Source organism: Amblyraja radiata, chromosome 48, assembly GCF_010909765.2.
Source record: "Amblyraja radiata isolate CabotCenter1 chromosome 48, sAmbRad1.1.pri, whole genome shotgun sequence".
In the NCBI taxonomy this organism is placed as follows: Eukaryota; Metazoa; Chordata; class Chondrichthyes; order Rajiformes; family Rajidae; genus Amblyraja; species Amblyraja radiata.
In genome coordinates this window covers 4,342,368-4,361,375 of record NC_046003.1, presented here as the reverse complement: position 1 = coordinate 4,361,375, position 19,008 = coordinate 4,342,368, and the positions used below count along the sequence as shown (strand labels likewise).

General features: G+C 44.1%; 1 non-coding gene across 1 annotated transcript; it reads left to right on the top strand.

Moving 5' to 3' along the window:
* The first annotated feature begins 18,048 nt into the window (after nt 1-18,048).
* Nucleotides 18,049-18,240, top strand: LOC116968965. Its single transcript, XR_004410572.1, has one exon. It is a non-coding gene; the product is annotated as a U2 spliceosomal RNA (small nuclear RNA).
* The last annotated feature ends 768 nt before the right edge of the window (nt 18,241-19,008 follow it).

Sequence of the window (19,008 nt, the reverse complement as noted above, 5' to 3'; positions counted from 1 at the left end):
TGCAAGGTGATTGCAACCTCTGCATTATGTGATTTACATGAGTTAAACGCCGTGAACAAACACACTTTACTTGGATGAAGATCATCTGCGAGTTCAACATTCCATCTATAATTACGGAATCAAAAAACAAGGTTATGGGTCTCAATGAATAAAGGTTAATAATACGATATAGTAATGTACTGAGTAACATAACCACCCATAAACTACGCGGTCTGTTTATGTTGTGTGAATGCATGTATATCACCGTAGACATGTGGTTCAGTATCAGACTTTGGCGTGAGTCAGATTGGCGTTTACCATGCAGTTGGTAAGTATCGATTAACTTCTATTTTGCAATTCACCCAGATAATGCCTTTTCTTTTACGTTATCTGAAGGGAACGTGTGATTTATGGTAATTTTGAGCTTAGAGTAGAGCTGCAATTGAGGAGGGGGTCGTGCTATCAAATGATTGCACTTGTCAAGTTACACAGAGATCATATAGAGAGGTAACACATTCCGTTCTCCTGACACTGTGAAGTTCATCCACAGTACCGCGGTGGAACTTTCTGTTACACGGAGATCATATAGAGAGGTAACAAATCACGTTCTCCCCACACTGTGAAGTACATCCCACAGTACCACGGTGCGGTGGAACTTTCTTTTCAAATGAAGTTTTAGAAATCACTCAATCGAACTAAACGGCAAACATGAAATTATATCTGGAACGCAGATTTTAATTCCACGGTAGCCCAGGAGAATGTCAGGTGAAGCAAAGAGGAGACTGGGAAGATTTCGACAGAAACATGATTCAGTTCTAGATGGTTAATCATTCACTTTGAGTCTGCAGTTGTACACGTTCTCTGCAATTCACCCGATCCTACTGTGATAATCTAAGCCACGACATCACCCAGTGAAAGGGCACTGAATTGAAACATTGACCGACACAGCTGCTGCCCCACTTACTGATGGGTTTCCTTTAACATTTAGCATTTCCACCATCCACTGTGACTTTGTACGTTCCATAATTTCAGCTGGAACTGGACCATGGGTCATAATGGACGCAACACAACGTGACTGTGCTCGATTTTAACGAATGCAAACACCGAGAAGTTGCCGACCTCACCGTTTAATCCTGTAAAATGCGATGTTCAAAGTGTCTGTCACACCAAGATTCGCTCGCGCCTCAATAATTCCTCGGCATAATGCAATCACAGCATTTGAAATTAAAAGAGGCAGTTTCGAGAGACATACAGCCGGGTTAACAAATATTCAAAGCGTAAACGGCAGCTCTCATTACTTACCCGGAACACCGAGAATAGCCAGGATCGGGTAGTATATCTTTTCGATCTCATATATGACTCTAACAATCTGTATTTCGCCCATCACCTTGTCACCGCTTATCCTCCAATGGCATCTAGGCGAATACCTTATTTGATTATGGAATGGCTGAATGGAAAATGTTCCCCTATTTGAAGGAAAGTGAATGTCCTTGCGGGGCGGTTGTGTGTCATTAATTCCATATTGATCACAGTCGATGAGAAAACCTATTGCTACATAATATGTGAAGGAAGTAGCACGTGTCTATTCACGTCATGCTCCACAACGCTGAACAATCGTTCGGGTACTTCGGAGAAAACCAATATTCACCGCACAAGTGTTCACCGCCATCGAGATTTCTGCAAACCGTTCATCTCCCAACATCAGCCGACTGGGCTTTATCTGTCAAAGTTAAATCAAATCCTAAATATCTATATGGAACGTTGCGTAACGAACCCTCTACTTATTGCGTTTGCTTTCGCCATCTATATTTGTACATGAAACACTTCCCACATTAGTGACAAGAGCCACATTCAAGTGTGCGTTCGTTGTGATATTTAAGCTTGGAAACGTTCACAGCTCCATCATCAGCGGTTCTTTAAATGCCCGTTCGCTGAATTGGCTTGCCTCAACAATGGCAACTCCTACATCGAGAATCATATACTTACTCACTATATTGTTAACGTTTACGTGATCCCCATGGAAATCTTGAAATACATTTTAACACTAACTGACTTACGAGATTATTCCTTTAAATCGTAGCCTGTAGTGGCCGACAGGCACATAGTTATAGACAGCGTGGAAATAGGCTATTCGGCCCAATCTGCCCACAACGGCCAACATCTCATCGCTATACTCGTCCCACCTACCCGCGTGATGTCCATATTAAATTTAAATCTGTACTGTCCATCGTTATATTCCGATCGGCAGATTGAATAACAACTTACATGCAGGTTGCCTGGATCACGAGATAGATTTTAATTACCCAACATGCCCTGCTTATATACAACACCACTCATGGACATATACATGAATATGCATGAATACATTACACTGCTCTCCTTTTTAAGTATTACATCTAAGTACACAGTTACAAGTTTGTTGTTGTGATACTTGATTTAAACCAGTATTAATGAAATATTAAATGTTAAACATTATATATTTATTTTACATATTTACACATTTTCGCTTTACATAGACAATGAGTTACTTAACTTACAAAACTCATCTGACTACTGGTTTACGGATCCTGCCTGATCGTCTAACAGTAACAGGTGTAACAGCTTTAGGTGTTTACTCAACGCAGGCTTGTTTGGCTCTGTTTTAGTACCCTGACTTTGACCAGAGGGGTCCATTTCTTTGTCTGTACTAACTGAACTTTGTGTTTCAATCACAGCGGTCTCTTCCAACTCACTTTCAGATAAATACTCAGGGATTACACTTCGTTCTCATTTAATGTTTCATCTTTGGCTAGAATGATTTGATCAACATGAACACTTTTATTCCTATCTACAACTTTACCTAAGAATCTTTTTGTTCCACACATTTCCACTATTTTCCCAACATCCCATATTTCTCGACAGGACTGGTTGGGAGGACTGAGAACACGAACCTGCTCATCTGGCTCAAGGTACCTCTTCTTTTTGTGGGCGTCAAAATGGCGTTTTTGACTTAACTGTTTTTGCTCAACTCTCAAGGTCAAATTGTGTTGAACAAGACTTAGGCGTATTCTTAGCCGTCTCTTCACCAACAGTTCTGCAGGTGAGTAACCAGTTGTTGTGTTTCGTGAGGTTCTGTACTTCAGCAAGAAACTAGCCAAACGATGTCTCATGCTGAACTTTGAACTACCCTGCATAACCTGTTTCTTGAAAGCATCTTTGACAACTCTAACATACCTTTTCGCCGCCCCGTCGGAAGCTGGATGGTATGCGGGGACAATTGTGTGTTTTGTCCCGCTGCATGAACTCTTTAAAACGCTCTGAACCGCCCGTTAGCAGAAACAAGTTCTTCCGGTAAACCATGGCATGTAAAAATGCATCTCAACTCATCTATGGTACGCTCAGTAGTAGTGCTTGGCCCCATATACTTAACCTCAAACCATTTGGAATGACTATCTACTAATACCAGAAAATGTCATTACCCTTTTCACTAAAATCTACATGAACTCTCTGAAAAATCGACTTGCCCATGACCAGAGTTGCAGTGGTGTTTTTGGAGGTTTACTCCGGCAATTATGGCAGACGCTACATTTGCTCACCAGTCACTCGATGTCACTGACAATACCAGGCCAATGCACATAACTTCTGGCAAAATACTTAATGCTTACAATGCCAAGATGTTCGTCATGACGTTCGTTCCTAAATTTGTTTCTCAAAGACTCTGGTACAACCACTCTGTAACCCCACTTAATGCATTTCTGCTCACATGATAATTCATGGAGTCGATTACAGAAAGGCTTCACCTCTGAGTTCAGAACTGAGATCAATCCACTATCGATTTCGGTCCATCCGTTCAATGTCTGTTCATCGACCCACTTCAGCACATTGTCTTTTTTTGTTTCTGCTGCAATTTATGTTGCATTCACTGGAAAATCTCCATCTACAACTTCCAGTGTGTAGATTGAGTTCTCACTTCCCACGTCAGAGTTCTCATGTGGCGACCGGGACAACACATCTGCTGCTGCGTTGCACTTGGAGCTTCTCTACTCTTCTCAACATTGTAGACATACTGGGACAGCAAAATTGCCCAGCGCTGCATCATTGATGCCGCCATGGAAGTTATAGCTGACTAGGTACCACGTATCACTAGTTGTGGCGTGTGATCAGTCACTTGAATGAATGGTCTGCCGAGAACAAAGTGATGGGATTTCTTGATTCTGAACACGATGCAGAGTGCTTCGCTTTCTATTTGTGTATAATTGCGTTCACTCGGTGATAGGGTGCGGGATGCAAAACAAATAGGCTTTTCCTTCCCGTCATTCATTATGTGGTAGATCACAGCACCGACACCATAACTTGAAGCATCACAAGCAAGGTTCATGTCGCGTGTCGTATCGTAGTGAGCAAGAAGTTTGTCACTTGTCAAGTTTTCCTTGCAGATGTCAAATGCACGTTGCTGTTCCTTTCCCCACGACAATTTCACATATGTTTGTAGCAGATCACGTAGTGGCTTTAGCACAGTTATTAAACCTGGAAGGAATAGTGCATAGAACTGCGCCATCCCAAGGAATGATCGTAGCTCTGACACATTGTTGGGTTTTGGAGCATTAACTATTGCTTCAACTTTCGCCTTCAAGGCGCGAAGTCTGTTGTCATCTCATTTGAGTCCAAGGTAGACTACCTCTGACTGCGCAAACTTACATTTACTTTGTCGCTATTTGACGTTGTGCCAGTTCAGTCGTGTGATAAATTGCTCAAGGATTTCAAGTTGTTCTACCATGCCCTCTGTGAATATCAGTAGGTCATCCTGGTTGCACACGTAGTGCGGAATGTCTTGTACCATTTTGTCCATCACAGACTGGAAATGTGTTGGGGAATATTTCACACCATAGGGCATATTTGTATATGAATACACGCCGCTATGTGTGTTGATAGTCAGGTACTGCTGACTTTCCTTGCAGACATTGATTTGGGCGTAACCGTTAGACAAATCCAGTTTAGTGAATACTCTTGTTCCGCTAAGTTCTGCGTAAAGATCTTGCGAGGTTGGTAACGGATATTGTTCGTCATCAACGGCTTGGTTGATTGAGACGTTGTATTCATCACATAGTCGAACAGTTTTTTCAGCCTTGGGTACGGCCACAGTTGGTGTTGCCCAGTTACTCTGGTCTATCTTCACGAGCACTCCATTCCGTTCTACCTCCACTTGTTGCGTTAGTGCATATGGTACAGGTCTTGGTCGACAATATAACAGGTTTCAAATCTTGCCTAAGCAGAATGTGTGCAGAGTACCCTGTTATTCCCGTGTAACTGTCAGCAAAAATGTTTGCATGATTGCTTGTGACGTTTTCAAAACGTGATTTGGGCAAATTGACGTTGAAAATGTTCTTCCAGTCTAATTCTATTCTACGCAGCCAATCCTTTCCAAGGAGGGTTGGTTTATTTCAGTAGCTGGCCACTGTGATGGGCAGTGTTACTGACTGACCATTATGCTGAACTTTAGAGTTCAATTGTCCACATGTCTGCAAAACTTCGCCCGAGTAAGTTCTCAGCTTGACCTTACTCTCAAACAATGGTGTCTGTGTGAATACACATATCGATTAACTGTTTAATAATCAATAGTTTCGTTCGAAAGTCCTTGCCTTGGCTGGTGGTAGACTTTTCGATGTTGTTTGCATAAATGGAGTACAACCCAAGTTAATTTACATCTAGGTTCACCTCCAAGTTGTGCACTCCTCTCCGGCGTTGTTGCTTGATACCCACAGATTGTTGGTTTCATGTTGTATGCTTGGCCCGACATGCTGAGGCGATGTGGCCTTTCTTCTGGCAGTTATAGCACTTGGTCATTTTGAACTGAAAAAATTGGGACGAGTGAATAACGTTGCAACGATAACAACTGGCTGAACTTGGGTCCCGGCCATACTTTGGTTTTTGTTTAGCGCCTCTTGGTTTGACCATAGGCACTGCCTTGTGACTGTAAACGGCCACTGTAGTTCGTGGTGGGCGAAACTCGCGAGCATTATTTGATGCCGTCTCTAGTGTGGTAGCAATCTTGCATTCTTTCTCGAATGTGAGATCTGGAATGTTCATCAGTTTGGACTGAATTCGTCCATCCATTAGGCCACAAACAAATCTGTCGCGTAGTGCTAGTCCAAGAAATGTTCCAACGTTTCAGTGTAAACGTAAGTTTTTTCAAGTCAACAATGTACTCATTGATTGTCTCATTCTGCTTCTGGTTTCTAGTGCCAAATGTATAGCGTTCTGTCGTTTCCAGAGGCTTTGGGTTGAAGTGCTCCAACTTCTTTATAATGTCATTGAATGGCACGTCTTTTGCCAATAGGGGTGCAAGGAGATTCACGAGTGAGCCGCACACTTCAGGACCATATAATAATAACCATATAACAATTACAACACGGAAACAGGCCGTATCGACCCTTCTAGTCCGTGCCGAACACGTATTCTCCCCTAGTCCCATATACATGCGCTCAGACCATAACCCTCCATTCCTTTCCCGTCCATATAACTATCCAAATTATTTTTAAATGATAAAAACGAACCTGCCTCCACCACCTTCAATGGAAACTCATTCCACACAGCCACCACTCTCTGAGTAAAGAAGTTCCCCCTCATGTTACCCCTAAACTTCTGTCCCTTAATTTTCAAGTCATGTCCCCTTGTTTGAATCTTCCCTACTCTAAGTGGGAAAAGCTTATCCACGTCAACTCTGTCTATCCCTCTCATTATTTTAAAGACCTCTATCAAGTCCCCCCTTAACCATCTGCGCTCCAAAGAATAAAGCCCTAACTTGTTCAACCTTTCTCTGTAACTTAGTTGCTGAAAGCCAGGCAACATCCTCGTAAATCTCCTCTGTACTCTCTCTATTTTGTCTACACCCTTCCTATAATTAGGCGGCCAAAATTGTACAGCATACTCCAGAATTGGCCTCATCAATGCCTTGTACAATTTAAACATTACATCCCAACTTCTATATTCAATGCTCTGATTTATAAAGGCCGGCACACCATAAGCTTTCTTTACCACCCTATCTACATGAGATTCCACTTTCAGGGAACTGTGCACAGTTATTCCCAGATCCCTCTGTTCACCTGCATTCTTCAATTCCCTACCATTTACCATGTACGTCCTATTTTGATGTGTCCTGCCAAGATGTAGCACCTCACACTTATCAGCATTAAACTCCACCTTCCATCTTTCAGCCCACTCTTCCAACCGTCATAAATCGCTCTGTAGACTTTGAAAATCCACTTCACTTCCACAACCCCACCTATCTTAGTGTCATCTGCATACTTACTAATCCAATTTACCACACCATCATCCAGATCATTGATGTACAGGACAAACAACAGTGGACCCAACACTGATCCCTGTGGCACCCCACTAGTCACTGGCCTCCAACCTGACAAACAACCATCCACCATTACTCTCTGGCATCTCCCATTCAGCAACTGTTGAATCCATCTTGCTACTCCACCATTAATATCCAACAATTGAACCTTCTTAACCAACCTTCCGCGAGGAACCTTGTCAAAGGCCTTACTGAAGTCCATATATACAACATCCACTGCTTTACCCTCATCAATTTTCCGAGTAACCTCTTCAAAAAATTCAAGAAGATTAGTCAAACATGACCTTCCAGGCACAAATCCATGTTGACTGTTCCTAATCAGACCCTGTTTATCCAGATGCTTATATATATTATCTATAAGTATCCTTTCCATTAATTTGCCCAACACTGACGTCAAACTAACAGGGCTATAATTGCTAGGTTTACTCTTAGACCCCTTTTTAAACAATGGAACAACATGCGGAGTACGCCAATCCTCCGGCACTATTCCCTTTTCTAATGACATTTTAAATATTTCTGTCATAGCCCCTGCTATTTCTACACTAACTTCCCTCAATGTCCTAGGGAATATCCTGGCCAAACCTGGAGACTTATCCACTTTTATATTTATCAGAAGTGTCAGTACTTCCTCTTCTTTGAATCTCATAGATTCCATAGCTACTATACTTGTTTTCCTTACCTCACATAATCCAATATCATTCTCCTTGGAGAATACCGAAGAAAACAAATTGTTCAATATCTCCACCATCTCTTTTGGCTCTGCAGATAGCTGTCCACTACGACTCTCTAATGGACCAATTTTATCCCTCGTTATCCTTTTGCTATTAACATAGCTGTAAAAACCCTTTGGATTTACTTTCACCTTACTTGCCAAAGCAACCTCATACCTTCTTTTAGCTTTTCTAATTTATTTCTTAAGATTCTTTTTACATTCTTTATACTGCTCAAGCACCTCATTTACTCCATGCTGCCTATGATTATTGTAGATCTCTCTCTTTTTCCGAACCAAGCGTCCAATTTCCCTTGAAAACCACGGCTCTTTGCAATTTTTACTATTTCCTTTCAACCGAACAGGGACATAAAGATTCTGTACTCTTAAAATGTCACCTTTAAATGTCCACCATTTCTCTTCCACATCTTTCCCATAAAACAAACTGTCCCAATTTACTCATTTTATATCCTTTCGCATCTCCTCAAAGTTAGCCTTTCTCCAAAAATCTCAACCCTAGGTCCAGTTCTGACCCTCTCCATAATTATATTGAAACTAATGGTATTGTGATCACTGGTCCCGATCTCCGTGAGCAGAATCGCTTTCGTGAGTTCGTAAACTGCCTTATTTGTTTCAGTCACTATCTGTCCTTCACCACTAATCTCCAATATATGGTTTGCGGTGTAAAACATGTTTGCTCTCTCCATATAGGAGCTGAACGGCTCTCTACACTTGTCAAAAGTGCCAAGGTTTCCGATGTTGCCCGTGGACGCTGCGTCGTGTGATTATCTTTTTTTTGTGGTGGTGTATCAATTCCCATAAAACGTAGCTGTACAAAGGCTATTCAGCTTGAGCAAGTCGACAAAAACAAATCTTACACAATGATAAGGACGACATCTTGCCACGCATACACAATATAGAGAGAGACTGACAAACTGTCGACGATTTGTCCAGCTGCTGTTTTAAACTACAGACCCCTGCGGGGAAGGATCTGCGGCCTATCGTGTCCGACCCGCAAACAACTGCTACCCAACTCCGTATGTACAGTTTAAAATGTTAAACAATACTGCATGTTGCACAACAGTCCTGCACTGTATTTAAAAGATGAGTTTACAAATTATATCCTATCCACGTCGCCAATTGTGTTCTATTCCGGACGCCAGAATGAATAACTAATTACACGCAGGTTGCCTGGATCACGAGAGAGAGGTTCACTACCCAACATTCCCTATTTATATTCAACGCCAACTCATTAACATATACAAGAAAATGTGTGAATATATTACACTGGTGACACGTTATACCACGCTCGCGTCCACTCCCGGCGCACAATGGGTGTTATCACTGAATCCATGTAACCTGCAAAGCCTAATGTCTTCGGGAGGAGAGAAGAAACCGAAGCAATTGGAGGAACTCACGGGGAGTGCAAACGCGAAACAGATAGCACCTTAGCTCAACATCGAACCCGGAGTTCTGGCGCTGTTATTCAGTAGCTCTACTACATGCGCCACTGCGTCGACCTTGTGTGTCTCGTGTCCGTCTCACATCACTACCCTCAATATGTATTTAATGGGGAAAGTAAGGCTGATTCAGTAACCACCGCTCTCACACTCGGTGCCTTCTTTACAATCTACTGTAATTAAATCTCAACTATTAGATAAAGTATGTGTATAGAATTTGGGAGGTCATGTTGCAGTTGTATAATACGTTGGTGACAAGGCATTTAGTATATTGTGTTCAGTTCTGGACACCATGTTATAAGAAATATATTATCAAGCTTGAAAGGGCTGAGGGAAGATTTACGAGGATATTGCCAGGACTAGAGGGTGTGAGCTACAAGGAGAGGTTGAGTAGGCTGGATCACTATTCCTTGGTGCGCAGGAGGATGGCGGGTGACCTTATAGAGCTGTCGATATTCATGAGATGTCTAGAATAGGTAGATTCACACTCTTGCCCAGATTAGGGGAATCGAGGACCAGCGGACATAGGTTCCAGATTAAGGGGGAAATATTTCATTGGATTTCGAGAGGTATCCTTTTCACACTAAGGGTGGTGGGTGTATAGAACAAGCTGGTAGATGAGGTGTCTGAGACTGGGACTGTCCCAACATGTAAGACACATTTAAACGGGTACATGGATAGGTCTGGTTTGGAGGGATATGGACCAAGCGCAGGCAGGTGGGAGCAGTGTATGTCCGGTGTGGGCAAGTTGGGCCGAAGGGCCTGTTTCCACAATCTATCACTCTATGACTCCATGACTCTTAAAGCGTCAGTAATTGGGGGGCATTTAGAGAATGTATTAAAGGATTGAAAAAGAAAAGGAAATAAATTGACACATAAAGTGACATCTCATGTGAACTCGATGGCAGAGAAGGCAAGAGAGAAGAGAAGCCTTTCACGTGTAAACAACACTGAGATGTGTACTTGACGACCTGTCACGCGTAGGGCCACGGGCCAGTGCAAAGGGGTATGCATTGCATAAGGTGGAATCACATTTTTGACTACCTGTATACGAGGGACCAAACGACCTCCTTTGGTGCTGAAAACGTTATTTGACTCCAACATTATTGTCAATCGACGCTGATTGCCGAATATCAATGACAATGTTGTCCTTGATATGTATCCCACCCTCATTTGTCCCAAACTAACGTGTGTGTGCTAACGTCGTGCTGATATCGTTTTAATCACACACTGAATGGTTTGTCTCTCGCCCGACAATTCGCGGTGAGTGGATGGATCCTGACACTCGGCCAGTCACACGGTGAGCAGCGCATGTCTGACATTAACCGGATTCAGATGGAATAGTCTGGCGTAAGACTGCGAGCCCTCTAGTGGACATGTAGTGGAATAACAGGGCTATTGAACTCAACCAGTTCCTCACTGGATTCGTACTTAGATTTCCAAAATATCCCACCAGAAACATTGGTTCGATTTTCCAACGAGGTGCCTGTATTGGAGCTCGCAAATTTAGGCGAAGTTATATGTCGCGATTCGTAAGTGAATCGTAGAATCGTTTAAGCATAGAGTGCTACAGCGAAGAAACAGACCATTCGGCCCAACATGCCCACACCGGCCATCAAAACCCAGCTACGCCAGTCCCACCTGCCTGCATTTAGTCCATATCCTTCAAACCTGATCTACCCATGTACCAGTCCGAATACGTCTTAAATGTTGGGATATTCCCAGCCTCAACTACTTCCTCTGGTAGGTTGCAGCATACACCCACCAAACTGTGTGAAAAAGCGATCCATCAGAAACCTACTAAACCTACGTCCTTTGGACCTCAATTCGCCTGATCTGGGTTTAAGATGTGCTGTGCATATAACTGAACTATTCCCTATTTGTACATCTCAATAAGATCACCCCTCATCCTCCTGCGCTCCACGGAATTGAGACCCGGCCTGCTCAACATCTCCCAGCAGCCGCGACTCTCTAGTCCTGGCAACATCCAACAGTGTTTCGGCCCGAAACATTACCTATTTCCTTCACTAAATTAAAATTTATAAATTAAATTTCTTTATTTATATAGCACATTTTTAGTCAACTTGCATTGACCCCAAGGTGCTTCACATAATTACATTCACACACACAGGCAAAGATGGGTGAAGTGTCTTGCCCAAGGACACACACAGGCAAAGGTGGGTGAAGTGTCTTGCCCAAGGACACAACGACAGTATGCACTCCAAGCGGGATTCGAACCAGCTACCTTCCGGTTGCCAGCCGAACACTTAGCCCATTGAGCCATCTGTCTTCCCTCACTACATAGGCACTTCACTGCACCCGCTGAGTTTATCCAGCTTTTTTTGTGTGACATCCAACAGGTGTTGGAAAAGGAAGCAGATTTTGCAATCGCATTGTAAATACTCACGTTTTCTCTTGTTTGGAGTTTGTTACTATTCCGTTATTCGAAAATCGGCGAGGCACCAAGATTATCCGTTGCATTTATGTCTCATTTCAATGATAGCAATTTGTAAGATTTGCCGGATGTGTTCAATCTCTGTGTAATGGATCCCTCCGTAATCTGTCCCCGTGAGCACACTCTGTGATGCAGGCATTGTGTTATTCCATTGCCTTTTATTAGTTTAGTTTAGTTTACAGATACAGCCTGGACACAGACGCACAGATTCCACGGAGACGATCAATGTTCATCCGGTTACACCAGCTACATGTTAACCACGTTTGCATTCACTGTACAATCGGACTAATTTCACAGAGTCCAATTAATCTGCAAACTCGCATATTTTTGTGATGTGGGAGGAAACCACAACACCCGGAAGAAACCCGCACGGCCACAGAGCTAATGTACAAACTCCACACAGATAGCACCCGAGGTCAGGATAAATGCCAGGTCTCGTGCGCTGTGAGGCAGCAGATATGTTAGAGGTGTCACTGTGCCGCCCTTGTATACGATGTGTCTATATCACGTCAGCACGCTCAACATGTGCTAAGTGGACAATGTATCAGATTCGGTAGTTACACAGAAATGCTGGAGAAACTCAGCGGGCGCAGCAGCATTTATGGAGCGAAGGAAATATGCAACGTTTCGGGCCGAAAGCGTTCTTCGGACAGATCGGTAACTGCCCCACCTACCCTAAGTACTTTCTGCACTGCATACAATATTTATATATCAGATCTTCTTTATAGCGTGAGTTGGGGGAAATACCGTTCGTCGAAAGGGAGACAAAATATGCGGATAAATAGATGATTCATTGAAATCAGGACAGTTTTGCACACGTGGAATGGAACTCGACGCCGAAGACCGTGGGAGAGGCTGCAACTTCATCACGTTTGAACAGCGGGGTGGCACGGTGGCGCAGCGGTAGAGTTGCTTCCTCTCAACTCCAGAGACCTGGGTTCGATCCTGACTATGGGTGCTGTCGGTACGAAGCTCATACGTTCTCAAAGGCGTTTCCCGGGGTCATCCCCGGTTTCCCCTACACTCCAAAGACGTACATGTTGTGCTTAGTGTGTAGGATAGTGCTAGTGAACGACCTTGGCTGGTCGGCGCGTACTCGGTGGGGCAATGATCCCGTTTGCATGCGGTATCTCCTAAAACATTAAGATGCGTAGTTGGAGTGTACGTCCACAGGGCTACGGACCCAGTGATGGAAAGTAAATCTTTGGCATCACTGACTAGCAGGTTCGCTAACAAGGCCATAAACCACCAGGTAAAGTTACCGGACAACAAACTGGTTCAGGATGAATTGCAATGGGCGGGAATGAGCAGACTTGAAGGAATTTCTGCTCAACACAATCCATAAACGGGGACCTCAACATCTCAGCGTCTGTGCGGATTGAGACTCTGAGCCGTTCCTTTCAGTATCCTGCCCGTTTACCGTGTATAAAATAATTGAGATGAGGTTGATATGAATACATTTCAGAGCTCAAATTACACTCTGTCGGCCATTGATGCAATGTTTGAGGCAGCGACAGTTGCAGATCCCTCGATGGTGGGGAATTCAGTACCCTTGATTGATTCGGCAGTGTTAATCACACGTTGCAGTCTCCTTCGCTCCTGGCATTCAGGTCGCCGACCCAGGTCGTGGTGCAACCAGACAACATGCTCTCTACTGTACACCTAGAGAATATCAAGAGAACATCAAGAGAATACTCGACGACATACCGATCTTCGTAATCTTTTCAAGGAGTAGAGGTGTAATCATTGCATTAATGTTCAGGGTCCAGGAAAGAACTTCAGAGACTTCCAGGCAGAGGAATGTGCAGCTTTCGCCTCTCTCCACCATCGTCCAGTCGATCTAGACAGGTTTGCGGGACCTCGACCTTCCTTCTCCGATGCCCAGAATCAGACAATTGGTCTTCCTGGCTTTGAGAGCATGGTAATTGTGCTGGAAGCGTGAACATATTAGATGGAGGTGCAGCCCAGAATGTTGAAGCCCATTGTGAGGCAGGGAATATGCTGATTTTATTTTCCAATGCATTCTTGAATTACGCTTTATTAAGGTTACCGCAGATTATGTGCAAGGCATCGGTTCTGGTGCTTACAGAGAGTACACGACGGAATATAATTTTCCAGAGACACATTGGCATTGACTTTGGGTGCTATGTGGACCACTATGGTGGAGGTGAATTATCCGGTCGGTTAAAGGAGCGTTACTTCATGAACTGTTATTCCAGGTGCTTCCCCGGACTATACAAATCATATTTGAGACCAAACTTGGATTACAATGCGCAATTCTGGTCTTCCAGCGATTGGAAGGAATACATGAAATTAAAAATGGCGCAGGTAGGATTCATAAAACTGTTACCGGGGCGGAAGTGTTTGAGATTTAAGGAGAGCAGGGACAGTTGGAACGTTTTCACCGGACAGTAGGAGATTGATGGGTAACATTACAGAGGTATATTTCATCATTAGGGGCAAGGGAATGGTAGACGGTTACGGTCGTTTTTCCAAGCCTGGGGAGTCTAAAGCTGGAAGACGCCAGAGTGGATAGATTCAGAAGATAAGGAGAGACAACACTTTTCACAAAGGCAGTTGTGGTGAGGTGGAATGGCTGCAAGAAGAAGCTGAAGAGATGGCCTCCATTACAATGTATTAGATAAATGTCAACGAGTATATGGATAGAAGTGGTTAGATGGCTATTGGCCTAGATTAATTGGACAGTTCGCTGGTTCCGAAATATCTTGTTTCGTGATTTGACTATAACTCTATAAATAGCATCGTTATTGTGTGACTGTAAGATACTCTGAGATTGTGTAGATAGTCACCCTCATCTTGTTTCAAGGGCTGTCCATGGTTTGTGTATCATTTGGAATACATGTACGTTCGTTGAAAATAATATTATAATTAAAGAACATACTTAATTTATTATTAACCGAAGCTAGCTGTTCGAAGTTCTGTTTTAGACTCCTGAACTATGATACACTGATCTATTCATGGAGACAAATTCCTGGGTGTTATGCAATATCGAGGTTTTAAATGATGGGGACATCCAGTGGCCGGTATGTGAACTGCAAGCAGGCGCGGCCTCACAGACGTCTTGTAAACTGTAATATAACGTCCCATCATCTGCACTTAATGAAGTAACTGGTGAAATACATTGTGCCAACATTTTCATTACAATCTTAACGACCCGCGACTCCAAATTCGGAGATATGGGACGTGAACTCCTCGATTTCCCCGCTCTACAGTACTCCGCAGGGTAGAACAGACGATTGAGAAAGTCCTGACATGACTTAAGAAAATAATCACAAACATACAAATATCTTATATTACTAAAACTAAGATCTTGACCGCTTTCGAATTTCTCTTTCGTGATTTCCGAGAGAATGCAGCCACTTACGGCCGTCATTTTTGGCCACCTCGCTCAGTCCTCCTACGCCGGATTGGACCAGAGGATTTTTCCCATCGTTGAAAAATCAGATAAATATTATTATTTTTTTTTTTTAATCGTCATTCTCTCTGCTGCCCCCGCTGGCGTCAGGGGGAACGGACCTGAAAACCCGAAAGTGTCGTCCCTCACTCAGTCTCTGCGAGGTGGAGGGTCACGGCTCTCTGAGCTGCGAATAACACTGAAAGCACGTTTACTCCATGGTGACTCCCCTCGATGTGGTTTTCAGAAAAATGTGCTCCTTGCTTGCAAAGTGTTTGCCCAATTAGCTTGGCTTTTACAGGGCTTTCAGAAAATGTGTTTTGAAGGCTTTGCAAAGTATTTGCCGATTTGGCTTGGCTTTTAAAATGCTTTCAGAAAAATGTGTTTTGTTGGCTTGCAAAGTGTTTTCCCAATTGGTTTGGCTTTTAGAGGGCTTTCAGAAAATGTGTTTTGATGGCTTGTAAAGTGTTTGCCCAATTTTCTTGGCTTTTAAAGTGCTTTCAGAAAATGTGTTTTGTTGGCTTGCAAAGTGTTTGCCCAACTGGCTTGGATTTTACTTCGGAGTCACGTGAGTGACTACGTGAAGAACCCGCTCAGTGCGCAGGCGCGGCATTACGCCAGCAGTGCAACAGCGGCAGCGGGAGCTAGGCACTCCCGCAACAGATGAAACGGACCGTCAGGTGAGTATCCTGAGGTCGGGTTTCTTTTACAGGGGAGCCCCTTTTTCTGCTTGTGTTTTACAGGCAGAGAAAAAGGCTCTGGAACAAAACTGTCCCCCGTTCGAGGAGGAACGTTTCCCGTCGGGGGGAAGGGGGGCAGCAACAGGCGGTAGGAGCGACCCGGTGTTCCTCTATTCCCCGACACCGTGCCGAGCCCAGCCCGCCAGCGGGCTGGATGTATAGCCACCCGAAGAGGCATCCGGCAGGTGTTTCCGATTTGGGACGGGACGTCGCTCCACCCGCACGGGGGGAGAGAGAGCCGCCTGAGCCGCTGGAGCGGCTCACGGAGCAAGTGCCTGCGAGACGCGCTGCTTGAGGGGCGCTCTCGCTACTACAAGGCACAAAAGCTCCAGAAGAAGGCGGTAGGAACATTTAACCGGGCGTTCCGCTATCCCCACAACGCGCCGAAGCCAGTCCCACTAGTGCCTGAGCTGCGGGCTGGATGTCTAGCCATCCGAAGAGGCATCCGGCCGGTGGCTTCCGACTTGTCGGAGGGGACGTCTCTCCACCCGCAGGGAGAGAGAGAGCCGCCTGAGCCGCTGGAGCGGCTCCTGGAGCAGGAGCTCCTGCGAGACACGCTACGTGAGGGGCAGTCTCGCTGGAGGGTTCAGGCATACCCTCCACAGTGCCTAGGCACTGCCCATCGCTTCCTACTTAGTGTGGTTAGCTTAGGGGTGATCAGTGGCTGGGCTGGTCATGAAGAGGGGTCACTGGCTGAACAATATCCGTAGTATGCTTGAGGTACAGGATCAGGAAGAGCTGCTTGGTGTGGCCGCTATGTGGCTCCACCACTAGCGAGATGGCTTTTCAGTCTCAACTGATGGCCAGCTTACTACCTGTCTTTTCCAAAAAACCTCTCCAAGACAGGTAGCCATGAGGCGTTGGTTTTATCACGCCTCCCCTAAATTGCATTTACTCAAAGTGCCCGCCATTATTGGGGGATACATTGAGCAGCGCGTTTAACCTAAATATTTTAAAAATGCATTTGGTATCCTGACGTCGGCTATCATGTCCACCTGCTCATTCCAGAAGGGCAGGGTAGTATGGCAAAACACCTGACCCTACTGTTCAACGGTATACCTCATAACTTCTGAAATGAACTCACAAACCTGCCCTCAATCTATGAAATTAACAGGACTATGAGAACGCCGACCTCATAAGCACAGATCATGCTACCTGGCACTTACCAAACCAGTCCTAAAAAACTGGACGAAGTGTTCAAACTATTCGGCACAAGAGGGCAGAGTCTGGAATGAGCACCACACTAAACCAGACAGCAGTACCTCTACGTGTCCACCAGGGGCGTCTTCCTTATGGTACTGGTGAAAGCTCGGGGCCTGCATGCCAAACCTGTAGCATTTTAGGCCACGGCCCAGAGCAGGTCCCAGGGGAAAATGTGCCACCCCCCAACAAACATCGTCCCTACAAGAACAAGGAACCAGAAACCGAAGAAAACAACAATGAAGACAGATAAGTATGGTTCCTACCATCACATAAAGGTTAAGGGTTGTACTAACAAGGGGTGGATGAATCACGCCTGGTTAGGAAGCTATCACTCTTGGTAGTTATATACCAAAAAATAAATACAAGGGGAATAGAATTAATATATTGCCACCAATTCAGCAAGCACCCCAAGTGGTCTACCCTCCCACGATGGTGAATGTCGCACCATCGTTGATAAACCACTTGAGTATTTCACCAGGTATACCCATTCATGGGATTTGTAACTACTACCATGGATCCAAGGATACTTTATGGTAGACATCGACCTTGAAGATGCACACTATTCAGTACCTTCTCATATAAGTTTCGGATATACCGCAATTACCTGGATGGAGTAACCATGATGAGCGTTGCGGCATTTAAGTCAAAGTTATCCAGAATCAACTAGCCCTGACACTTAGAAACATTCCGTCATGGCATGTCTATATATTAACGACAAACTATCCTTGGATACAGCTTTAGCTGCATCGCTTCTCGGCCTTTTGGCTAATATCAAGTGTAGTATCTGTTCTTATCAGTTTAATAATCTGATACGTCCCTTATCTAGGGACCATATCTTAAATTGAATTTTGGAACAGGGAGATGGAATAGGGGCTTGCTCCGTCCACTCCACGCATCGACCCAGTATTGCAGTGCCTCTGGGAACGGTGCACAAAATATATATCCAGATATTTACGTTGACCATCCACAACGTTGTTATCTGGTATTCATTAAGACTATCAGTCATGGTGCATTAACCTCCAATCAACTCCGTGGCAAAGTAATTGGGATATAGCAGCATTACCAGCTACTGAACTTTGTACCTTTCCTATGAGCTGAGATACTAGTGTTCAAAACTATCTCCATACCTGTAATATGGGGGCAAATGGATTAATCTGTAGTGTTATCATGGAATTTATCGGCAGGAAGGATTATGGTTGTACACTTCCACCTGTTTTGAGTAACATCTTATGTGTCCTGATGTGTTACTGAGCTTGTAATACTTAATGCCAATATGAATTGACTTAAACGTGTTATATATTAACTTACTTAATTCTATTGAAGCATTTGCTCAGTAATCCACCAAATTTGCATGTTCGTTTATAAGATAACAACATCAGTGGTGGCATATACCAAACCACTTGGGCGGAGAACATCGATATTAGGGGACAATTTATTAACAATTGGAAACCGTATGTCGTCAAACATGTTTGACCATCAGTAACTCACCTATCAGGTGAGCTAAATACTGTAAACATACATTTAAACCAAAAATATTTGCTGAAATCACTAAGCAATATGGACACCAGATATCGATTCCTTATATCCAATTAAATCACCACGTACTAACTTACGTCACATGAAACCAATCTCAAGGCAGCGGCAATGGAGACATTCCCGCGTATTGAGGGGTGGGGGGAACCTAATCTCTATGTTTTCCTTTCCT